The sequence below is a fragment of the Narcine bancroftii genome, chromosome 8 (genome assembly GCF_036971445.1).
Source record: "Narcine bancroftii isolate sNarBan1 chromosome 8, sNarBan1.hap1, whole genome shotgun sequence".
Lineage (NCBI taxonomy): Eukaryota > Metazoa > Chordata > Chondrichthyes > Torpediniformes > Narcinidae > Narcine > Narcine bancroftii.
This window is the reverse complement of record NC_091476.1, coordinates 168904451-168930173: the sequence shown is the minus strand read 5'-3', so window position 1 is coordinate 168930173 and position 25723 is coordinate 168904451. Positions and strand designations below refer to the sequence as shown.

The 25723-nt window shown below is 45.8% G+C and overlaps 1 long non-coding RNA gene across 1 annotated transcript; it reads right to left on the bottom strand.

Annotated features, from left to right (window-relative positions):
* Positions 1-3836: 3836 nt before the first annotated feature.
* LOC138741564 (uncharacterized) lies at positions 3837-21386 on the bottom strand. The gene is made up of 4 exons (XR_011343577.1): positions 21273-21386; positions 20343-20517; positions 6755-6872; positions 3837-6055 (listed from the first exon to the last, which is right to left on the bottom strand). It is a non-coding gene; the product is annotated as an uncharacterized lncRNA (long non-coding RNA).
* Positions 21387-25723: the final 4337 nt, after the last annotated feature.

Sequence of the window (25723 nt, the reverse complement as noted above, 5' to 3'; positions counted from 1 at the left end):
GTGAACACCAGGTTGTCCGGCGAATAGTCCAAAATCATACAGCATGAGTGTAGCATGAATAAAAGCTCTCACGACTGGAAGGAGAACAAATATTTTTATTATCTTATAACTGACGGTAGGGTTTTATAGTGATCTTCAGAAGGGCTCAGAGTTTAAGCGGGAAACCAGGGTTATATATGGTTAGTTGGGAGCAGAGCCATCCATCAGTATAACACACCACTAGTGAATCTCATTTAACTGCATTCATCCCTTCCTGCAGAATTTCAGGTCTGTGGATGAAGTCAGAGAACATTGATTCAGGAAAAAAATTGAAAAATATAGTTATTTATAAATGTAAGCGATCTGGGGTCTGGAGATCCTGGTGGAAGGCCTAAGCATAGGAGAGCCTTGGGCTCCTTGGGTTTCCTGGTCCCCTTGAGAGGGAGGAGTGGCGGGTGGGGTCTCTGGCTCTACGGTGGAGGGGGATGCACTTTTCTCCTGAACCGGATCCCCTGAGGCCCTGACTGAGGGTGGCGAGAATGAGCTCCATGGCTCATAGGGCTCTTGAGGCAATGGATCCTCTGTTCCTGAGGGTGCCAGGTCCCTGATGGAGATGGTATCCTCCCTGCCATCCAGGTGCTCCACATAGGCATATGTAGGATTGGCATGGAGCACTTTCACCCTTTCCATCAGGGGATTGGTCTGGCTTCTCCTCACATACTTCCTGAGAAAGACTGGGCCAGGAAAGTGAACCAGGTTGGGAGAGTAGTTCCCGATGCCGACCTTCTCTCAAAATTGAGTAAGAGCTTTTGGGGATTAGCATTGGTAGCTGTACATAGTAGCGACCGGATGCAACGGAGTGCCATAGGAAGAACTGCAGGAGTCTGGAAGGCCTCTTGACTTGAGGGCCAATTTGACAGCCTTCCAGATCATGGCGTTCTCCTTTTCAACTTGCCCATTTCCACTGGGGTTGTAGCTAGTCATCCTGCTATGCTCCTCACCAGCAGATACTGACATAGCTCTTCACTCATAAAAGATGGACCCCGGTTACTATGGATATAGCTGGGATACCCAAACAGGGCGAAAATGGAATCTAGGGGCTTTATGACTGATGAAGTGGATGTGTCTGGACATGGGAGGGTGAAAGGGAAGCGGGAGTACTCATCAATGGTAGAGAAGAAGAAATTGTTCCCGTTCATGGAGGGGAGAGGTCCTTTAAAATCGACACTGTATGACTTGATCAGGTGCGCCTTTGTGGGGCAGTATAAGTGCAGCCTACACTCCGCGCAGACATGGCAAGATTGCGCGCCTTGACAAAATGAGCCACACATGTAACCCCTGGATGGCAGAACTCATTGTGTAGAGACCGCAGTTGGCCGGTGTGTGCCGAGGCACAGCTTCCTCTGGATAAGGCATCTGGAGGGTCACTAAGGAATCCTGGCCAATAGACAATGTCTTAATTGAATGTGGAGAGCTCAATCCTCCACTTAGCAATTTTGTCATTTTTGATTTTTCCCCTCTTGATCTTATTAAACATAAATGCGACTGAGTGCTGGTTAGTGAGGAACGTAAATTTTCTACCAGCCAGTTAGTGTTTCCAGTGCCTCACGGCTTGATCCTCCTTTCCTACAGCAATGTGGTTTCAAAAGTAGTTAAAAGCTGTTTGGGCTTCGCCTGAGAGGGGGAAATTAGTGGCTTTTAAGAGAGATCGAACCTTATCAGTGTATTAAGGGATCCACTGGACATAATATGAGAGAAACCGCAGGCATCTCCTCAAAGCCTTAGTGGTCCTGGAAATGGGGAGCTGTAACAGGGGGGTTTATCCTATCAGAATCAGGACCAATGATGCCATTCTTCACCACATAGCGAAGGATAGCCAGATGTTTAGTCGTGATCACACCCATGCTAGAGTTATAAGTAGGTTCAGGGCTTTTGCTGCGTGGTGAAAACTCTGCAGGTTAGCATCATGGTCCTCCAGGGTATGGCCACAGATGGTGACATTATCGAGGTAAGGGAAGGTAGCCTTCAACCCATACTCATCGACCATTCTGTCCATCTGCCTCTGGAAGATTGAACCCAATCAGTAATACAGAAAGGAACCCTCTGGAATTGATAGCATGACCGTTTGCTTCAAATGCCATATCAGGACAGTCCCCAGAATGGATTGACAGCTGGTAATAAGCAGCTTTCAGGTCAATGGTCGAATAGACCCGACACTGCGCGATATCATTCAGCATGTCCGCAATTCAACGGAGGGGTTATGCGTCCAGGAGTGTGTACCGATTAATAGTTTGGCTATAATCAATTACTAGCCTGGACTTGTTTTCTCATTTTACTACCATCACTTATGTTCTCCGCCATCTAGTGTTAGATTCATTGATACCTTCATTGAGTAGACATTGTGTCTCAGACTTTATGAAGCCTCGATCCACTGTGCTGTACCTCCTGCTCTTGGTAGCAATAGGTTTGCAGTCTGGGGACAGATTCGGGAAGAGAGGTGGGGGGGTTCGATATTCAGTGTGGAGAGGCTGCATGTGGGTTTTGATTTTAGAGGCCCTCCATTCTGAACTTTTATAGGAGGGAAGGGACCAGAATACTCCAAGGTCATGCTTTTAAGGTGACACGAAGTCCAGACCCAACAGCATCGGACCACACAATTCATTAAGCACATAGAGATGTATTTTACGAAACCTTCCCCCCTCATAAACGACAAATGTACTATGCAAAGTTTTTGAACATGAGTGGAGTGCAAATGAGATGCAAGGAATATATGATAATTGGAAGGATACATCTTTAGGTTATACTTTTGCACAGTCCATGAGTCTATGAAGTTTTCAGTAGCGTCTATGTTGATCAGCCATTTAGTGGAATGTCCGTTTACCTTAACAGTCACTATGGAGTTGCTAAGCTGGTGAGTCTGTCCTTATCTAGAACCATCGAGGCTAGGACTCTAGAGACTCCACTCGAGTGACGCCCACTGTCCTGGGTTGACCGCGGGTAAGATGGCATCAACCTTCCTTCCTCCTCTGACGATGAAGGCGCCGAGCTTGAATTTGAGTCATGGCAAATGGCCACCGAGCCTTTTCACGCCGTTTTCTCGCAACCACCCTCCTTCAGATTAGATCTGGGAGCGGTGCAGGCCGTGAACTTTCCCTGGCTTCCCGTTGCGTGGCAAACCCTCGCCCAATGTCATTTCTTGCCACAGCTGAAACACACTGAGTCTTTAGCTGGGAGAACTGACTCTTGCTGCAGAAAAAACACTCCCTAGCATGAGAAGTGCAGCCATTAGGGTTGGAGTTGCCGGACCTTGGAAGGGGTCACCTGGGTAAGCGAGCTCGCCAGCTTTGAGGTCGACATTCTCAAGTTTGGCTTGTTCCAGCAACTTGGCCAGTTCAACATGGCTAGCCAGGTCCTTCTTACCCAATTCAAGCAGTCACTCCCTCATGTACCTCGAGTGGACCCCCATGACTAGGGTGTCCCAGATCTGTTCTTCCCCATAAGCACGGCATTGTACCTGCATTTCTTGGCAAGCATCCACAGATCCAGTAGGTAATCATTGATAGTCTCTCCTGACTGCAGGCAATGTAGAGTGAGTCTGCCTCGCTAGGACCTCGTTTTGTGACTTCAGGTACCTAGCCTTCAATGTCTCGATGGTGGCATCATATGTAGTGCAGTCCCTGATGACTGCATACCTTTCGTTCCTACCCTGGAAACAAGTGGGGACCTCCTGAGTTTATCGCTGTGGAAGACATCTCTGATCGCACTCAGGTAGGCCTGGAAGCAGTCTAGCCAGTACATGAGCTCTTCAGCCACATCAGGCTTGTGCAGAGCTTCCATCTTCTAGAGAATAAACTAATAAAATTGAAGTGTGAATAAAAGCTCTCACAACTGGAAAAACATATGCTTTTATTAGCTTATAATTGAGAGTAGGGACTTAGTGGTCTTCAGAAGGGCTCAGGGTTTCAGTGGGAAACATGGGTAGATGGAAGCAGAGCAGCCATCAATATAACACACCACCAGTGAATCTCAATTCACTGCAATGAGCCCAGTTCATTTAACACTGACATGAAATTGCATCAGGGTTACAGGGCAATCGAGCATCTGAAGTACCCATTCAAATTTTCTGAGAAATTATTAACCATATAACCATTTACAGCCCAGAAACAAGCCAGTTTGGCCCTACTAGTCCGTGCCGAACACCTTCTCCCACCTAGTCCCATATTTGACCCATAACCATCCACACTTATCCCGTCCATATACCTATCCAACCTTTCCTTGAATATTAACATCGATCTCACTTCTACCACCACTGCTGGAAGTTCATTCCACAACCCCACCACCCTCTGCGTGAAGACATTTCCCTTCATGTTTCACTTAAACTTTTCCTATTTTACTCTCAATCCATGCCTTCTAGTTTGAATCTCCCCCACTCTCAATGGAAAAAGCCTATCCACATTGACCCCTTAAAATTTTGAATATCTTTATTAAATCACCCCTCAATCTTCTACGCCCCAGGAAATGAAGTCCCACCTGCTCAACCTTTCCCTGTAACTCAAACCCTGAAACCCCGGCAACATTTTCATAAACCTCCTCTGCACTCACTCTCTATTCTGTTTATATCATTTCTGTAATTCGGCGACCAAAACTGCACACAATATTCCAAATTTGGCTTCACCAATACCTTATACAATTTCAACATAACATCCCAACTCCTGTATTCTATACTCTGATTTATGGAAGCCAACATACTATCACCACCCTATCCACATGTGATTCAACTTGCAGAGAATTATGTACCATGACTCCTGAAACTTTTTGTTCCACTGCACTGCTCAATTATCTACCTTTAATAATGTCCTATTTTGATTAGTCCAACCAAAATGTATCACCTCCCATTTATCAGTATTAAACCCCATCTGCCATCTTCCAACCCACTCTTCTAACTGTCATATATCACCCTGTAAGCTCTGATAATCTTCCTCACTGTCGACAACACCATCAATCTTTGTATCATCTGCAAACTTACTAATTCAATTTGTCACCCTATCATCTAGATCGTTAATATATATGACAAACGGCAGTGGACTGATCCCTGAGGCACTCCACTTGTCACCAGCCTCCAATTTGACGAACAATTTTCCACCACTATTCTCTGGCATCTCCCATCCATCCATTGTTGAATCCATTTCACTATTTCATCATTAATACCTCATGCTTCCACCTTCCTTACAAATCTTTTATGGCAAACCTTATCAAAAGCCTTCCTAAAGTCCAAATAGACAACATCCACAGCCGTCCCCTCATCAACCTTTTTAGTACCTCCTCAAAAAACTCTATAAGATTTGTTAGACATGATCTACCAATCAATTCCTGTCTTTCCAAATAGTTGTATATACTATCTCTAAGAACACTTTCCATTAATTTACCCACCACTGATGTCAGACTGACAGGCCTGTAATTACCAAGTTTACTTTGGGTCCTTTTTTGAACAGCGGAATGAAATGAGCCACCCTCCAGTCCATTTGTAATTGCAATTGTTTCAGGAATGAAATCCCCAAATAAAGAGCAAAAATAGGAATATAAACCAATTCCATTAATTGATTCCAACTGAATTTCAAATCGGCAGCTAATTTGTTTAAATTTTCATATACTTTGATCTATTTCTTGTCATCATGTAAGCACAGATATACAATTGCAAAACATTTCCCGACATATGAATCATCGGAATATATTTTGAAAGAATATTTCTAATGCTCAGTCCATTGACATCTACAAACCGAAGGCCTGGCAGTTTCACTGAAAATGGGGCCCAGAAGACTGTGAAAATTGAGCATATAAAGGGAGTATTTGTTTGATTATATTTACAGTTCAGGTTCGGCCAGCATTTCATACAAGTGGCATGAATTGCACATTCTTTGAATAAACTATCATTGTTGTGTAATTCTAAGGTATTTTTTTGAACAACTGTTTCCTAAGGGCTTTCAGTGTGACCGAGGGTAGTGAACCAGAGACTGCAGATGGTAGAATTTGGAACAACAAGCAATCTGCTGAAGAAACTCGATGGATCAACCAGCATCTGGGGGAGAAAGAGAGTAGTTAATGTTTCAGGCTGGACCCTTCGATCTTGTCTTGATGTACAAGAGCCTTGTCTCGTCTTTGTCAAGAGTCTTGATGTAGAGTTTGGACCCGAAACGTTAACGTTAACCATATTTACTCCCTCTGCGGCTGCTCCATCCACTAAATTCCTCTTGTTTGATGACCAAAAGTAGTGTGTACCCAAATGACAAACAGCAACATGTCCGCTACTCACAACATGCATAAATCTTTCCACAACTACTTGCTCTGCTTCGAAGAGAATTCAGCTATTGAATGGAGAGGTTTGACTTTTCCTGTTTAATTTGGTCTCTCCCCCAATGATGAATCTCCCCAGTGTAGCAAGAAAATGGATTTGATTAATTACTTTATTTGTCTTTATATTTATTTTACCTTTCTGTACTGAGGCAATTTAATGTGTATCATTATAGTTGATGTATATTATGTACCTTGTTAAATAGTCAGGATAATGTGAACTACTTTGTAACCATGTAAGAATACACCCTTCTCACTGTAGTAACTGTAGTGCACCACCGTGGGGCGTATGTATATGTATGTGCGTGTGTGAACAGTTTCCTGAGATGGTGGAAGGCATCAGTAAGTAAAGTCTCTTTTGTTATTTGAATCTTGCATCTCTAAGTTATTTAAGAAGCCTCCCAAGTAACACAGAGACATAACGTACCTGATTGGAGGAGAAAATCGCGAATCGCCCAAATTTTGAAGCCATCCTGGTTGAAATTTCCACCAGTGTTCACTGTGTAGGACTGTAAGAATACGCAGTTGGACAAGACCGATAGTACCTGCGCAAATTAAATAGTAGGGAAAGATAAAGACAATTATAGTGTGTATACAGAGGTGTTATAATGGAGGATTTAGACCATGCTTTTCCACCATGGGGCCCAGAGATGCAGTTGTCTTTTGTTGGTCGCAGACTGTCAGGAGACCTTGAAGATAAGTAAATCATTTATTCAAAGAGATAAGCTATGAGTAAACAATTTTTGGGTAATATAAGCCATGGTCCAACTGCTGAAGTTTGAGACTCTCTGAGGGGTGGAAACGTCTCTCAACAAGAAGAAGAACTTCTAGACTCCAACCAAAGTCCCGGTCGGGGGAGGTGGAGAAGCTGCTACCGGCGCCCAGACAACCTACTACAAGTGTGCTGTCGTTGCCTCGCTTCGGCAGTTGGGACCAGTCCAGGTGTTGATAAGTATAATTGGGAAGGGCTTGCATATTGAAGTTTGAAATCAGCTTTTGATTTAGTAATAAAGATTTGTATAAACTAAAGTGCTCTCGGCGTGTCTCTGTTTTCTTTCGGTAGCTCAAACACTGTGACCAATCTAAAATGAACAAGCTTACCCAGGCAGGTGTGAAAGGAGAACAGAGCATAAAGTGAACCATCACACTTTTACTTTCAAGCACTCAGACATGAGTCTGAATTAATCTGCTTTGTGAAGCATTAAATTTGGTCTGTTGCAATAATTGAACAAGCAGGACAAATAGGAAGATGTGAGATGACAGGTGCTGGGATTGAGAGCCGAGAACAAACTGCAGGTCAGGCAGCATCTTTGGAGGGAGGTGTTGCTTTGAATTGAGACAAATTTAGATAAAATAATCTGTTTTGGCATTTAAAGGATGTTGTGCTCTATTCAGCGCAGTTCCTGCTAGCAGTTATGACAAGAGTCAGGCGGTTCCAGTTTTCATATCCAGCACCTTTGACCCACCAAGTCTGCACTGACCATCATCCACCCATTCACATTTCAGATGTATTGTCAGACTACAAACATGACATCACACGCAACCCCTGAGATTCTTTTTCTCTGAAGCCCGTTCACACTCATCCTACATTAATCCCACTTGAGAGTCTCACATTCTCATCAACTTTCCCCCAGATTCTGTGTGCATCTCAAGGCTCAATGAACCCATCAATCTGCAGGCTATAGGAAAGAACATACAACCCTCACATAGGCTGCTACTCATGGAGGGGGGGAGGGGTGGGGGGAAAGCTGAGCCCATGCCTCCGGCCATGTGAGACAGCAATTCTACAAGCTCCACGTCTATCCTGTTCTTTAACTCATGATTTTTAGAGAGCAAAATAAGGTTGCATATGAGGCATTTCCCAATCTGTACAGTGTGTCGACGTTACAACCCTAACCCTGATGACTTATTCAAAAACTGGGCAACTTGTTTCAAGAGCTCTCAGAAAGGAAAGGTTACTAGCACATGCCCGAATGTCAGTTGCATGTTGGAACAGAGGGCGTGAGGTTTTACTGAATGTACGACTGTATTCACTAAATGCTCATGCTGGAAGTGAGGGAATGAACCCTCCCAATCATCCATCACCACCCATTGCAGCCATCACACCTGCCCCTGTGCCTGCAGGAGGTGCAACACTTACGCCCACACCTCCTCCAACACCATGGTCTGGGGCCCCAAACAAAAGCAACATTTCACTTTTACATCCAGAGGACTTACTTACTGCATCTGGGGTGCTCCCTTTGTGGCCTTCTCTATATCGGAGAGACCGGCCATAGACTGGGAAATCACTTCGCCCAGCACCTCTGCTCCATTCGCAACCACAGCGACCTCCCAGAGGCCAATTGTGGCCTTCTCTACATCGGAGAGACCGGCCATAGACTGGGAAATCACTTCGCCCAGCACCTCTGCTCCATTCGCAACCACAGCGACCTCCCAGAGGCCAATTGTGGCCTTCTCTACATCGGAGAGACCGGCCATAGACTGGGAAATCACTTCGCCCAGCACCTCTGCTCCATTCGCAACCACAGCGACCTCCCAGAGGCCAATTGTGGCCTTCTCTACATCGGAGAGACCGGCCATAGACTGGGAAATCACTTCGCCCAGCACCTCTGCTCCATTCGCAACCACAGCGACCTCCCATAGGCCAATTGTAGTGCAATCAATTAGACCTGACAGACCAGAAGGCTTTAATCACTATAAACTTTCAGGCATCACTTACATGCTGTTGGCCTAATTCCAAGGTAGTACTGAGAGAGGAGATTGAGCTTGTGATAGTCCAGATCCATCACCAATGTATATAGTGTTTACAGTTACAGTATCTAGACTGTGCTTACAGCGATTGGCTGAGAGCTAAGCCACGCCTACTGTCTGGGCCTTAAAGGGTTATGTCCCTAGCCAGGTCGGATCATTCCGGACTGGTCGGCCACCTGTAAAGAGCACCTGTCTTTTGCTAATAAAAGCCTTGGTTTGGATCAACAAGTCTTTGATTCTTTCGACGAGCTCTACAGAGCTATAAATGCCTTTATTAGGGATCTTGAGGGGGAGGATTTACAGTATCTGGGCGAGCCAATCTGTACAATGCATGTCTTCCACCACATTCACCCCTTTCTTTTAAAACAAAGTCCGGCGGGGTGAAGTGTCAGAGTCCATTCTGAGTCTATTTACATGTTCAGCCTGTCTGGTGGCTTCATCCATTGAACTGACTGTTGCAATGCCCGCTGTGGCTCCTGGGCAGTGCTCCATGTGACCGGCTGCGATTCGGTTGGCTGAACAGAATCAGTTGGGGCTGAGTCATGGGGGGGTTATGGGTTGGTGCAACTGGTGCCAATGGTGGGGTCAGATACCCGACCATGTCCCTGGTAGTCATGGGGGAAAAGGGGAGTGCTCATCAGTTGACTATGGGGTTCTAGCGAGTACCTTAATTTGGGGGCTCCTGTATGTGCCAGGTCCTGGAAAGAGACAGTGTCCCTTCGCTCATCCTGGTTCTGCATGTTGGCATATTGGGAGTTCACATGGAGGAGTTGGACTTTCTCAACCAGGGGATCTGGTGTATGGGTCCTGGTGTGTCTCCAGAGTGGCATAGGCCCTGGGGTCAGAAGCCAGACCAGTAGCATGGTTCCCAACGCTGACCTCCCAGGGAAGGAGAATAATTTCTCATGCAGGGCAGTACTTGTTGCAGTACAGTAGAGGGACCTGGTGGCATGGAGCACCTCTGTGAGGGTCTCTTGCCACGGGGAGACAGGCAGCCCTTTTAACTTGAGAGCCAGGAGGACTGCCCTCAAATTGTGCCTTTTCTCTTTTCACCTGACTGTTTCCTCGTGGATTATAGCTAGTGGTCCTGCTCATGCCTACACCTTTGGACAGCTGGTAATGAATGAAGACCCCCAGTCACTGTGGAAGTAGCTGGGGTATCGGAAGAGTGTGAAGAGATTATGCAGGGACTAAATAACTGTGGCTGTGGTCATATCTGGGCAGGGGATGGCGAATGGTAATCATGAGTATTCATCAACAATGTTGAGAAAATACACGTTCCGGTTCGTGGAGGGTAGGTGGGCCCTTGAAGTCTCTACTTAGATGTTCGAAGGGGGCGGGTGACCTTAATCAGGTGAGCTTTCTCCGGCCAGTAGAAAAGTGGCTTTCAATCTATGCAGACCAGACAGCTGCAGATCATCTCCCTGATATCCTCAACTGATTATGGGAGGTTGCGGGCTCTCTCAAGATGATAGAGCCTAGTGACCCCAGGGTGGCAGAGGCTGTTGTGAAGGAGGAGGTCTGCTTGTGCATTGGCGCAAGTTCCCCGGAACAGGGTACCGGGAGGCTCATTGTGCTTCCCAGGTTGGTACAAGATCTCATAGTTGTAGGTGGACAGTTCAATTCTCCACCTTAGGATATTGTCATTTTTAATTTTTCCCTGCTGTTGCTGTTAAACATGAATGCGACCGTACATTGGTCAGACAGCGGGGTGAATGGTTTGTCGGCTAGATAATGCCTCCAGTGGTTCACAGCTTCCACTATGACCTGGGCTTCTTTCACAATAGCTGAGTGCCAGAAATCAGGGCCCTGGAGGGGGATGGGAAAAAAATGTCACTGGCCTTCCCGCCTGTTCAAGCATAACCGTCAGGTCAAAGTCAGACACATCACTCTCCACCTGGAATGGGATGGATTCATCAATAGCGTGCATCACCACCTTGGCAATATCATCTTTGATGTGAGTGAAGGCCGCTTTGCCTTCTGCCAATGGGGGAAAGGTGGTGGTTTTTAACTAGAGGGTGGTGTTTGTCTGCATAATTAGGGACCCATTGCGCATAATATGAAAGAAATTCCGAGGACCTTTTCAGGCCTTGAAGCAATGGTGGAGTGGCAGCTCCAGCAGGGGCCGTATATGATCAGGGTCAGTCCAATGACTCCATTCTCCACCACACACCCTAGTATAGCCAGATGTGAAGTGCAGAACATACATTTCTTCTGTTTAAATGTGAGGTTTGTGGCTTTAGCTGTCTGGAGGAAATTTTGCAGGTTAGCATCGTAATCCTGCTGGTTATAGCCACAGATGTTGTCCAGGTAGGGGAATGTAACTTTCAGTTGGTGGTCATCCACCAAACTTCCCATTTCCTTCTGGAAGACTAAAATGCCGTTCGTGACTCCAAAGGAGGCCCTGAGGAAATGGTAGAGGTGGCCTCCAGGCAGATCACTAGTTGGTGATAGGCTGGTGGAGAAGACCCAGCACTGGGCAATCTTGTTCATCATGTCGGCTATGCGGGAAAGGGGGGTAGATGTTCAAGAGGGTGAACCATTTGATGGTCTGGCTGTAATCTGTGCCTCTCTTACCAACACTAGCTGCCCTCCCCAAGGGCTGGTTCAGGGTTCTATGATGCCCTCGGCCAGAAGTCGTTTAACCTCAGCCTTGATCAGCCTGGGGATGATTCACCTGCTCTTAGTGGCCGCAGATTATTGGCCAGGAATGAGATTTTCAAATGGGGGTGGGGGGGGGGGCGGTCAGACCTGGACAATGGACATTCCACAGGTAGTGAGCAGTGGGCAGTGTTCAGGTCGCTGATTGGCTGTGTTCGGGGAGACAGGCTAATGGTTTCTCGGGGAGATAGGCGAATGGTTTAAAAGTTGGTTATTATGGACTGTGAGGGAGGGATGGGGCCCATCATATTCCATCAGAACACTTTTAAGGTGGCACAGGAATTCCAGCCCCAGTGTAACTGGTGAACAGAGTCATGGTAAAATTCTTGTACTAGGCGCCACCCAAGGATAGTGTTACTATTACTGAGCAGTTTTCTCAGATTTTGGATGAATGGGACTTGAAGGCCAACGAGATTTTATACTGGACCGGGGTCACTGTGAGGAAACAGCGCTGTACAGTACCCTCCTGTATGAAGCTTTTGGTGTTTCCTTGTTAACCAAGTACTTTGCAATGCGGCCGTTTACCTCGATGTCCATGGTGGACCTTGCTAATTGATGTGGGCTGCTCTGGACCAGAACAATAGACGTCAGTGTTGTTAGGTCTGCTTTGTTCAAGAATGAGTGAGTCAGACACCAGACTGAATCGAAATCAAGGTTCTTTATGACCGGATTGTAACACTTGCAAATAACAGTGTTAGTTGGAGAAGGCGCATTCTCCCGATATCAGCAAGTGGTGTTTTTTTTATACCTCAGGATACGTACTTAGTAAATTATCATACCATTACATTGTCCAATGAATAAACTGTTGCTATCCTTCTCTGTTAGTCTGCTGCACATCATCTTGTTATTGCCACACTTACCTTGAGTGTACAAGGTCACATCTGCATCCTGTTACTCCTTAGTACTGGGTGACTCCTTCTCCAGTCCCATCTCATGATGTTTTTATCTTACAGTGTCAACTTGTTGTCCAACTATCCGCTGCTGCTGTATGTATGTGTTGGCGACCTCCAAGATGTCTGACCCAAAGATGGCTGCCCCCATGGTTCACACGTGCTCACTGCCGGAAGTGAAGCTGGAAGTGATGCCGACCCAGGCCATCAACCCTGGGTTCCTACTGCACTGGTCTCCATGACCAAAAGCGGAGTTGGACGTATCGCAGTCGAAGATGGCGATGGCTGCTGTCTGCATGTGGAACTGCAGGGTAAGGCTTGGACCTACCTATCCTTGCACAGTGTCTTTTTCTTCCTCAGCTGGAGCAGGTCACGCTTCTGGCGGGGCAGTTCTTACACGGGTGTTTCTTCTGGCCGCACTAATAGCACTTCTAGTGCTTGGCGATAGCGGCTGCCCTTTGGGACACCGCGTCCCAAGATGGCAGCACCTGTGCTCCCCACATGGTGGCCGCATTGCCAGAGGAGTAAGGCTCTGCAGTCTGTTGGGCTGTCTCTAGTGATTTGGTGAGATTGACCACATCCTGCAGCATCCAATCGCCCTTCTCCAGGAGTCTTTGTCTGATATGGTCAGACCTGAAGCCATCCACGCATGCATCCCTGATCAGTTCCTCCTGATGGACGGCTGCTGTAACATTAATGCAGCCACAAGCTCACCCCAGGCCCCCCCATGGCCTGAACGTACTCATCAACAGACTCACCAGGTCCTTGTCACTGGCTGCCCAGGAGGTATCTGGCATAGATTACATTCATTGGGGCCTGGTACTGCTCTTGCAGGAGCCCCATGGCAACTGAGTAAGTGCCATAGTCCCTGATCATCTGGAAAAAGCGGTGGCCAACCTCTGCAGGCCGCCCTTGCCAACTTCTTCCTGAATATCATGTCGCCTTATAAAGTGCAGCTACTGATCAAATTTTACAGAGGCCTCTGGATCCTTAGGGTCAGTGTCCAGCTTTTCCACTTGAATGCAGGGCACAGCAAAAAGTGAGACAACATTCCTCCAAACCATGGTGTTACATAAAATGAGTCACCCCATCAATGCAAACCACATCCCCTCCCAGTCTGAACCCACACCCTTCATTGTCCACCCCTTCTGCCTCCTCAGATCAACACTCAAAGCCACCACCACCACACTGTCTGCTGCATTGCGGCCCCTTGTCGAGAATGTCCGAGCAAACTCCCACATGACTCAAGGACAGTGGCCAACCCCGACCACATGACAGCAGAAGGGCCCAGAGCTGAAAGGAAAAATGCCCCTGCACAATGCATAACAAACCATGGAAACAAGCAGAAATGCTAAAAGAACCCGGCTAGCCAGGCAGAAACAACACACCGAGGAAGGGCCCAAGCCCAAAACGTTGGCCATGCATCTGCATCCGTGCCATACAAAGTACCCAGTTCGACCCCCTGAGCCTCTCCAATGCTGTGCCTCCACAACATTCTCAGCTGGCTATCCCACCAACCCCAAGCACAAATATGTCACCTCAACCCTGAAGCAAGACCTCCCATGCCCTTTCCCATAGCACCGGAACCAGAAATGCATGCCCAACCCTGAAACCACAGTGACAAGGCATCACCGCCAGAGGAAGCGCCCCCCCCCCACACTGCGCCCATCACAGCGCAGATGCCAGGCTTATGCATAACCCTCAACCAATGAGAATCTGAATTCCCCCAGCATGAAGCCACACTCCACAGATATTCCACATGTGCAACACCATGAAGCATGGATCATTGGACCAAGAAAGAAACTAAGAGAATATACACTTTTTATATAACAGATATTGCAAACTGTGCACAACAATTAGGGTTCCATATGTTCCCCAAAAGGGTTCCATGACCTAAAAAGTTTGGGAAACCCTGCTCTATAGCAAACAAATAAACATAAAGTAAACAAACAATAGCATTGGAGATGAAGAAGGTGGTAATAATATGAATTCCCAAAACAGAAAGAAATACAAGAATCATAAAACTTGAAAATTGAAAAGATTTATCTTAATATCATCAGGTTTAGGTTTTAGATGTGGTCGAGAGATAGGTTCATTTTTTTCATTCGACTTGACAATGTACTAAGGTTAAACCTTTTTGGATGCAAATTAAAAAGTTTTTGGAGAAAATATTAAAGATAAAACTGTTGGATCTGATGTTATTTTTATTGGGGAATATTAAAATAGTTAGTGTTACAGAGTTCTGTGTTGTGTATTAGCCTATGTGTTGTGTGGTTTTATGTTAAAAAGTGACAGTTTGTCCTCAGAGAGCCAAGGTGAAGGTGGACTGCTGAGAGAGTGGGAGACGGACTGAGCATGTGCAGAAAATGATCTAAAGATTTCTGGACTTGGTGCTGTGGAGTGGAAGAAGGCCCAGAGCATGAGTCATGCTCTGGAGGACAGTTTAGAATGTTGGGCATTTCAAAAAGGATGAACATTCGGAAGGTAGCCAGAAGGATCCGGACCAAGCCGATGGTTCCTCTCTCTGCAAGCAACACAAGACAACTTCGAATTTTGTGCTCTCTCTCTCTCTCTCTCTCTCTCTCTCTCTCTCTCTCTCTCTCTCTCTCTCTCTCTCTCTCTCTCTCTCTCTCTCTCTCTCTCTCTCTCTCTCTCAAAGATCTTTTGGCTTCAGTTTACCAAACAAACTGAATTTTGTTATGATCTTTGCTTCGGTTGAGATCAAAGTTTTGAGAGCCTTGTGTGTTTTGTGTCTAAGTTTTTCTGTGGGCTGGTTGGAAATATAACTTAGACTTTAATTACATATGTTATATTTAGGCTGGGGAATTTATTAGTTTTACACTGTTATAGAATTTGCATAGTAACCAGTGGGCATTGTTATAAAAGGGGGGATTTTGAATTAAAGTTTGAAGGTGAATTTTTTGTTAAAAAAGTAATTGTTCATCTTTACCCCTTCTTTGTGGTTGCTGGTTTGATCTTGTAACATTAGTCTAAAGTTAAGATTAACTATGTATCAAATTGAATTTTTACGATTAGTTTTAACTATTTCTAGAAAATGTGCATCTATTACTTGGAAATCAGATATAGATTTAGGAATGCAAAGATGGCAAACTAAAATGAGATTTTGTATTCCTTTTGAAAAAAAGCAACATTATTTAGGTGATAAATATCATTTCTTTTTGAAAATATGGAGCCCTTATTTACAATATGTTGGTTTGAAGATTTAAACTCTCAATAACTCGTCCTGGCGGTGATTTTCAGCTTCACAGAAGTTGACTTGAACTTGGGTATGTATTTTTGATAATCTCCTTTTTAGGGGTTAGAGATAGAATGAGAGGGAGGAGGGTGGTGGGGAGGGAGGGGAGATTAAGATTATAAATACCACATATATATTTTTATACATATAATTCATTATTAATTAAAAATGTAACTGTGGTTTAAAATTTTTGAAAATAAAATATAAAAAAAAGAATCATAAAACAATGTACCTGATGGGTGGGGAGCCAGAAATATTTGACATGCTGATGAGTCATCTCTCACGTTGTAAACTTGATTAAAGCTGTACGTTTGGGGAAAAGATCAAGAAGCAGAAGATAACAATCTAGGACTTACACCTGCATTGCAACCTGAGGCTGTTTTAGATTCTACACTGTGGACGGTTTGTTCAGTTAAAACCGTTGACATGAAAAATCTAACTGTATGAAAAATTACTGAGTGAAACACATAAATTTTCAGATGCTGTAATTGAAGTAAAAACATACCAAAATTCTGGAGGAGCTCAACCAGTCTTACAGCGTCCATTAAAAGCAAAGATACATCGCTGACGTTTTGGGCCTGAGCCCTACTTCAAGGAATCTGCAAGATGAGCCAGAAGCAGGAAATCTCGGAGAAACTCAATGTTGGGCGAGGGAGGAATCCAGACCGACAAAAGGTGTTAATTGGATATGATAAGGACAGAGATGAGAATTTATCATGTCTGTGTGAAAGGAGACAGTGTGAAATAGAGCTGGGAGAAGGCGACGATGGGAGGGGGGTGGAAAGTGAGGAGGAAGGTAGTGAGAAAAGTTGATTTAATGCCATCTGGTTGGAGGATGGCCATTGGAAGACGGCTGTACACTACAATAGCGTGAATCTCCCAATGGCCACCCATTTAAATTCCCCATCCCATTCCCTTGCTGACAGGTCAGTCCATGGTCTGGTGCTGCCAGACTGAGGCCACCTGCAAATTGGAGGAACGACACCTCATCTTCCGACTGGGCACTCTCCAATTGGATGGCATTAATATCGTCTTCTCTGGCTCTCTCTAAAGCCACCCCCATCCACCTGTCGCCTTTCTCTAGCTCTTCCTCTCCCTTCATCTCGCACAGACATGATAAATTCTCACCTCTCCCCTTATCATATCCAATTAACACCTTTTGTTGGTCTGGATTCCTCCCTCACCCAGCATGTAGTTTCTCTGAAATTTCCTGCTTCTGGCTTATCCTGCAGATTTCTTGAAGAAGGGCTTAGGCCCAAAATGTCGTCGATGTATCTTTGCTTTTAATGGACGCTGTAAGACCAGCTGAGCTGGTCTTACAGCGTCCATTAAAAATTACGGTGTAGATGTGAATGTGAATTTTGTCTACCAAAAATGCTGTGTCAATTTCCAACTCATGGTCAGAGAGGCTTTGCAAAAGCCTTAAAACACATCCAAGGCTTGCCAATCAGTTGTTGTTTCAATGCCACTGCTTGGACAAAGCTTGACCATTAAGATTAGCCCTGTGTTGCCGCGGTGAAAAGGAGAGGTGACGTTTTGACACCCTGCAGATCCAAAGTGAAGTCAAGCAACAAAAATGATTTATTTGCTGTTCAAAACGTTCACCAAGAGGAGTATGCCATAGTTTCGAAGTACATACTGACAATGAGGAACTTACATTTTAGGGTGTCTGTCAGCAAGCAGCAGAGATAAGAGAATCGTATTAGGTAGTTTAATATTCAGTCAAAAATAATTGTAGTTGGATCGCAATCAAACTGAAAGTCTATTCTGGGAAGCTTTCATGAATACATGCTCAGGATGTACAAGCTCAGCTGTCTGTTATTATGGATGAGTTTGGAAACAAGCCAACTTTAATAGCAAAGTATTTGTTGAGAAAACCCAAACTAGACTGAAAGAACGTGCTCAGCTCTGGCACATCAAAGTTCCTCTTAGACGTGTTATTGGTAAAGTATGACTGTGTGTTGAAAAACAGCTGCACAGGTGTAACAGGAAACTGTCTGTACTTTCCCATCAGTCAAGATTGGAAAGCTGCTCTGTGACAAGTCCTAACCAGTCCTGCAGGCTTTTGAGAGCCAAGAAGGAATTAAATGGGATAAAACATTAATTTTGAGCTTGTTACAACATGAATGCACCACAACAATCGAAAGCATACCTAAAGCTGATTGAATGAGATGTCAGCGTGGACATCCTTAAATCACGATGTTCATGTTTGCAAGTTTATGCATCTTCTACCAAATACAAGGTGCATACCGGTCGGAGAGAAGGGCGTGTACCAGGGTGAAATGGATCCTTTAGAATGTTGGAAGCTTTTCCAAAGTTGGCATCAATAGGCACAAGCAACCAACGAGAACAGAGAGGCCATTGCCAGTGGATCAAAGCTTTGTAACAGGAAAGAGACAAGATCATTCGCAATGACAATGAGGAATTGCACATGTGTAATATGGTGATTGTGGAGAAACACATGGCCTCACTGCCTATCTGGAATATTGTGGATGCCAGGTGTCATGCATCCTCCCTGTCTGAAACTTATTCGGAAGTCGCATCAACTATCATCAAGGTTGGACTCCAGACATCCATTAGTGCACATCTTGCTATTGACTCATTTAAATTACCAAGGGACAATATCGGCTAGGTGCCCAGATCAGAACTGTACATAACATCAATGCACAGCACTTTCTTTTTCTCTGCCTCATGGTCCAAGTCCCAGACATCACTTCAGCCCAGGTTGTTACTGTGGACATCGCTGAAAGTGTTATGGATAAGCTCATCATAGTACTGCAATAGATCAGGCTTGCAGAGGGTAGAGCTCATCGAAAGAACCAAAGACTTGTTGATCCAAACCAAGGCTTTTATTAGCAAAAGACAAGAGCTCTTCACAGGTGGCCGACCAGTCCGGAATGATCCGACCTGGCTAGGGACACAACCCTTTAAGGCCCAGACAGTAGGCGTGGCTAAGCTCTCAGCCAATCGCTGTAAGCACAGTCATTACACTCTAGATACTGTAACTATATACATTGGTGATAGGTCTGTACTATCACACAGAGAGCTGCACTCCCATTGGTATGGGGATCTGAGAGTGTGTGAGAAAATCCCTGTCTGTAGAGTGTGTACACGTGTGTGACTGTGTGGAGTATAGGCAGCCACTAGTATCAGAGTCCAACCTGGGTCTGAATTGAATGTCTTTATGTAGTTGCTTAGTAATATAGTAAGTGAGTATCACTTGACATTCTTCCCTGTTCTCTCCTGCGTGTTCATTAAAGCTACGTGTGATTGTTACACTTGTGTCCAGACTCGTCTCTCTGTGAACCCACCGAACCTGATACTCTTCAAATCACAACAATGCGATTCCTTTCAGATCCTGTGATGGTACTCAGTCCATTAAATTGATTGCTGACCATGGATGTGGTGGGGATGTGAATCAAGGAGAAATGAAGGCAAGAAAAGCTTAATAGTGAAGCTCATCAAGTTGTAGGTGAGTTCAGGAAGATTCAGGATAATGTACTTGCAGAAGCCGTTGTTTATTGCCCTGGCTTAGAGAATGACTGATTCTTCTGTAAGCATGCTGCCCACCCCATCTATGCCTCCCATAATCTTGTAGACCTCTATCAAGTTTCCTCTCATCCTTCTACGCTCCAAAGTGAAAAGTCCCAGCTCTGCCATAAGACTTGTTTCCCAATCCTCTGCACCCTCTAGTTCTTGACAGTCTCCTTGATGAGTGTCACCAACAATTGAGTATGGCCACAGTAAATGAATCGCACCCAGCCCTCTGGCCTTTGAAGGGCTCACGCTCAGCCTTCAACCCTTTGAAGGGGTCACACCCAGTCCTCAGCCTTTGAAGGAGGGGGGTCACACCTTTCCCTCGGCTAGTTGAAGGGGTCCCACCAATGCTATGTGACCAGGAGAACAGCTATTTACGGGATTTTAAGTGGCTGGGGATTCCCCCAATCACACCCTTCCAGAAATCAGTCAGGATCTTCTCCCTGCCCACTTAAATCCACACTAATTATTAGATTTGAGTCGGTAGCCGGGACCAGGCAGTTGGAAACATATTTTAAAGATCAAAAGTTTGCCTGAGAGTCTGACTCCTATCCCAAATGATCATGGATGGCTTTTCTCCTGAACGCATTTGCAAAATCCAACAGGGCAGATGTGAAAGAGCTGTTCGGCTTTAAAGGGAACTCTCATCGGATCGCTCACTTCGTTTTTCAGGGGAGTTCCTCATGTCTAAATCACTGTGGCATTGGGTTAGCTTTTCATTATTACTTTTTATGATATTAAACTATGCCCAGGTGGCGATTACAACAGTGACGATTTATTGAAATTATTTCATTGCCTGTAATTGATTTTTTGCCACTCCAAAAAGCATTAGATCCTTTAACTTTCTTTGTTGTGGAGGGGACAAGGTTTAAAGGAACAGTGTTCTCACAAGGACAAGCCAACAGGAGCATCTCACTTACCAACAACACGATCAAGGCAGATGAGCCAAGCCTTTGTTCCTCCTCTGTGATAGTTTGCCACAGCCCCCATTTCCTCAGTCTTTCAAATGTTTAATTTACCTCCTTTTTAAAATCCCTCCGGTGAATTGGCCACCACGAGCTTATGAGGTAAAGAAGTTCAGATACACAACACCATCTGCGTGGAGAAATCACAAGACAACTGATTAGTGGTTAGTGCAACACTGTTGCAGTGCCAGGAACCCTTGTTCGAATCCGACGCTTTCTGTAAGAATTGTGACACTACCTTGAAGATAGTTTCCACAAGAAGATCTGGTTTCCCTCTCTCCAAAAACAAAACAGGGTTGGGGTTAACTGAGTGTAATTGGGTGGCAAGGGTTTCATGTGCCAAAAGAACCTTTTACCATGCTGTATCATTAAAGCACAGAACATAGAATAGTACCGCACAGTACCGCCCTCGATACTGTGCCAACCAGTATATCCCCTCCTACAAAATAAAAGTACTAAACTCTCCCTACCCCATAAACCTCTATTTTTCTTCCATCCAAAGAGTCTCTTAAATCCACCCAATGTTTCAGCTTCCACCACCATCCCCAGCAAGGCATTCCAGGCACCCACAACTCTCTGTGTAAAAACCTTACCCCTGACGTGTCTCCTGAACTTCCCTCCCTTAACTGTACATGTCCTCTGCTGGTTGCTGATCTTGCCCAAGAAAACAGGTGTTGGCTGCCCACCCCATCTATGCCTCCCATAATCTTGTAGACCTCTATCAAGTTTCCTCTCATCCTTCTACGCTCCAAAGTGAAAAGTCCCAGCTCTGCCAACCTTGCCACATAAGACTTGTTTACCAATCCTCTGCACCCTCTAGTTCTTGACAGTCTCCTTGATGAGTGTCACCAACAATTGAGTATGGCCACAGTAAATGAATCGCACCCAGCCCTCTGGCCTTTGAAGGGCTCACGCTCAGCCTTCAACCCTTTGAAGGGGTCACACCCAGTCCTCGGCCTTTGAAGGAGGGGGTCACATCTTTCCCTCGGCTAGTTGAAGGGGTCCCACCAATGCTATGTGACCAGGAGAACAGCTATTTACGGGATTTTAAGTGGCTGGGGATTCCCCCAATCACGTCATGGGAGTTTCTGCTTTGGCTGTTCCAGGCTGCCTAATTGCATCCCTATGTAAAAACTAAATCAACCAATCCCTCTTCAAATCTCTCCCTCAATTCTCAATGGTCTTCCTAAAATAAAATGAGCTTGGAGTCAGTGGGTATTTGATGGAATCCAGATTCAATATTCTGTGTCATGAATGCAAATGCAGTCCTCATATCGCAAAAAATATCAGTGTCAAAATGAATTTTATGTTGAAGTATTTCCTTTTCAGTCCCTTCCTGTGTTTCCTTTGAGAAAAAAATTTCTAGGGGAGTCTTGAAACTGGTTTGAGCTCTGTTATGGTTACCGAGGAAATTTAGAGACTCTTTCTCTCCTGTGGACCTGACTGCGAGTTTCATGTTCAAGGTTATACCTCAGAGCCATAAGTAAAGATAGCTCTCTTTCCATCTGCCACTGTTCTTCATTATTATCGGACTTTTCTGAACTTTTCAGTCTTTATTTCAACCAGAAGTCCTTTAACAAAGCTGTAGGGAGGCTGACACCTTTGGCATCTTCTATAGTTTAACTCTTGCTTCTAATTTCCTTAAGGCACTTTCAGGTAGGCTGAACACCCCAGTGTAAAGCCGTATAATCTCCCCCCTTGCGGCTAAAAATATACTCACCTGAATGCAGCAGAAGTGCATCCGAGGCGCTGACGCCACCCTCCTCGGGGAGGGATAATTGGCAGAGCTCTGGGCTGCCTGGGGGGAGGGCTGATGACTCTTTCAGCTAGCAACCCAACTCTCTGCTGCCTGAAAGCTGCCCCCCCCACCCCTCTGCCTGACAGCCACACCCGCCCTGCTGCCTGTCAGCCCCTCTCCACCCTGCTACCTGACAGACCCCGCCCCACTAAGGAGGGGAGGTTAATGGGGACTGTTTGGGCATGGACATCCGGTGGGGGTCGTCGGGGTAGGGGCTGCTGCCGGGGCGGGGAACGTTGGGGCAAAGGCGGCCGGTGGGGGATGCCACAGCCCAGCTGGCCACTCCTGCACCAGGACAGCACTCTGTGGCTCAAAATGCGGCATAGCAATGCCGGTCTTTGCTACCCATACTCCTCCACGCAGCTGGAACTGTTGTGGGAGACAGAGCAGTTCCACCTCTGTGGGGGATTATGGGTAGGGAAGACGACCATTGCTATGCCGCATATTCATGATGGGTGGTGCTGTGGCAGCAGTCGCCCTGGCTCCATCAGATCCGGAGGTGCAACGAGCTGCCTCTGGATATGAATAGGCCCTTTCAGGTGGACCTAGCATCACTGCAGCAGCCTTTTAGGGCCACCACCTGAAAAGTGAGTCTGCAAGATCTGCTCCTGTCGCAGCCCTCAAACCGGAAAGTCCACTTGAAAGGGCCTTTAGTCTCAATCTATTCATATATGCTCTTGACAGATCATTTGTGGTTCAGCATTCTCGCTCAGCTGCTTGTTCCATTGATACATGTTCTCAGTTCTCACTTGAATTATTCACTTTGAGATACAGCACAGTGATAGGGCTCTTCCAGCCCATAAGCCCATAAGCCCACACTGCCCAATTAAGCTCACCTGACCAATAAGCCTATTAACCCCACACACCTTTCGAACGTGGGAGGAAAGCAGAGCTCCCAGTGGAAACCCACGCAGACGCAGGGAGAAGGTGCAATCTCCTTATAGCACCTGAGTTATTGGTGTTATAACATTAACCATTGTTCTAAAAAAAATTTTCTCTATTCACGAAATCTGCCTGATCTGCTTTGAATATATTTGGCATTATTAGTATTTTTTTTATAAGTTTAGTTTGGCTTAATTTTCTGGAGTGTCTCAAAGGTTATTATAATAAAGAAATCCAATGTGGAAATAGCCCCTCTAGCTCACTGGATCCACACCAACCCTGGCCACCACCCACCACCCACACCAACCCTGACCACCACCCACTTTGACCCCATTCGTTATTTGATTCTTCCATATTCTCATCAACGTCTTCCAGAATTCTACCACTCAGATGTACACTAATGGGGGAGGTAAAGTATAAAATCTGCAGATGCTGGGGCTTAGAGCTGTACACAACAGTACTGGAGAAACTTACCAGGTTACACAGCGTCCCCAGAAAGGAAAAGGCAGTCAACATTTCAGGCCTGAGCCCCCTTCTTCAGGGGTGCCGAGAGGAAATTCAAGTGGCCAATTAACCACCAACCCTCATGTCGTCGGGATACGGGAAGGAAATGGAGAAACAGGAGGAAAGCCACGTTGGCCTAGTTGTTAGAGCAACACCTTCGCAGCACCAGCGATCGGCACTGGACCGGGGATTCGAGTCCCTAGCTGTCTGTAAGGAGTTTGTACGTTCTCCCCATGTCTGTGCTGGTTTTCTCCGGGAGCTCCAGTTTCCTCCCACCATTCGAAACATACTGGGGGTATATGTTAATGGGGTGTAAACTGGGCGGCATGGACTAATTTGCCGAAATGTATGTCCATTTTGCGTTAAAATTAAATGTACAAGTTCTACACTGACAGCGACCAAGTTCAGGAAGGAACTCAGATCTCTGCTATTGCAAGGCAGCAGCTTTACAAGCTACACCAATCTACTACCTCATTTCATCAATAAAATGTCCCCTCCTCTGGGCATTTGTTGCAGCAATAACTACTTAAAAGATGATTTCATGCTTCACTATTGAATGTATGGTGCTTGTGGATCTTCTATGGCTTGGGAATGTTTGAATCCACTGTCTTTCCTAACTGCAGGATCTCACTAGCTGTAACATGTTGGGAATCCTGGCTGAAACTGGGCAGCAAGTTCAGCGTAGCAATTAGCACAGTACTATTACAACCAACTGAAAAACCTCACAAAGATAAGTGTATACAGAGCCGTTGTCATACCCACACTCCTGTTCGGCTCCGAATCATGGGTCCTCTACCGGCACCACCTACGGCTCCTAGAACGCTTCCACCAGCGTTGTCTCCGCTCCATCCTCAACATCCATTGGAGCGCTTACACCCCTAACGTCGAAGTACTCGAGATGGCAGAGGTCGACAGCATCGAGTCCACGCTGCTGAAGATCCAGCTGCGCTGGATGGGTCACGTCTCCAGAATGGAGGACCATCGCCTTCCCAAGATCCTGTTATATGGCGAGCTCTCCACTGGCCACCGTGACAGAGGTGCACCAAAGAAAAGGTACAAGGACTGCCTAAAGAAATCTCTTGGTGCCTGCCACATTGACCACCGCCAGTGGGCTGATAACGCCTCAAACCGAGCATCTTGGCGCCTCACAGTTTGGCGGGCAGCAACCTCCTTTGAAGAAGACCGCAGAGCCCACCTCACTGACAAAAGGCAAAGGAGGAAAAACCCAACACCCAACCCCAACCAACCAATTTTCCCTTGCAACCGCTGCAATCGTGTCTGCCTGTCCCGCATCGGACTTGTCAGCCACAAACGAGCCTGCAGCTGACGTGGACTTTTTACCCCCTCCATAAATCTTCGTCCGCGAAGCCAAGCCAAGCCAAAGATTACAGCACCAGAGATCTTGAATCAAATCCAGAGCTGACTATGCATTGTCCCGATGACCTCGTGGGTATCCGCTGGGTGCTCTGGTTTCCTACCGCCCTTCGAAATGTACAGGGTTGTAGGTTAATTGGGCATATTTGGGTGACATTGGCTCGTAAGCTAGAATGGATCTATTACCATGCTGTACATCTAAACTTTAAAAATTTAAATTTAGAGGTCTGTTTAACTGGTAGTTAATGTCAATAGGATGTAAAGAGGAAATGGGATGTGCACATGTTAAGTTTAGTTATTCAACCCTTCAAACCTCTTTGCCATTCAATCGGATCACATAGACTCTTTTCACCCCTTACTTATTAACAGTCTGTCTACCAATGTCTTTAAGTATTCATAGACTCTACTTTCACTGCCATTTGAAGTTCCAAAGACATTGTTCTTTGAGTGAAAACATGTCACTGGGCCCAAGACCATAATTACTCGCTCTAATCAGAAGCCATGAATGACTACGGAGGTGCGCGTGCTGCTCTGAAACCAAGTTGCTACTTTCAGAGCGGACAATAGGTAGTCCTAGCTTTTGCAAGAGCCAAGCTGCCTAAGGTCATCAGCCATCAGGGAGGCAAAGCGTGCACACGCCCAGTATATTCACAATCACTTCCTGGACAGCCAGGACACGCATCGCATTTGGAAGGGGATCCAAGGAACCACCAACTGCAAGACTACACCATCTGCCTGTGCTGGGGAACCCTCCCTCCCAGATGCACTGAACAACTTC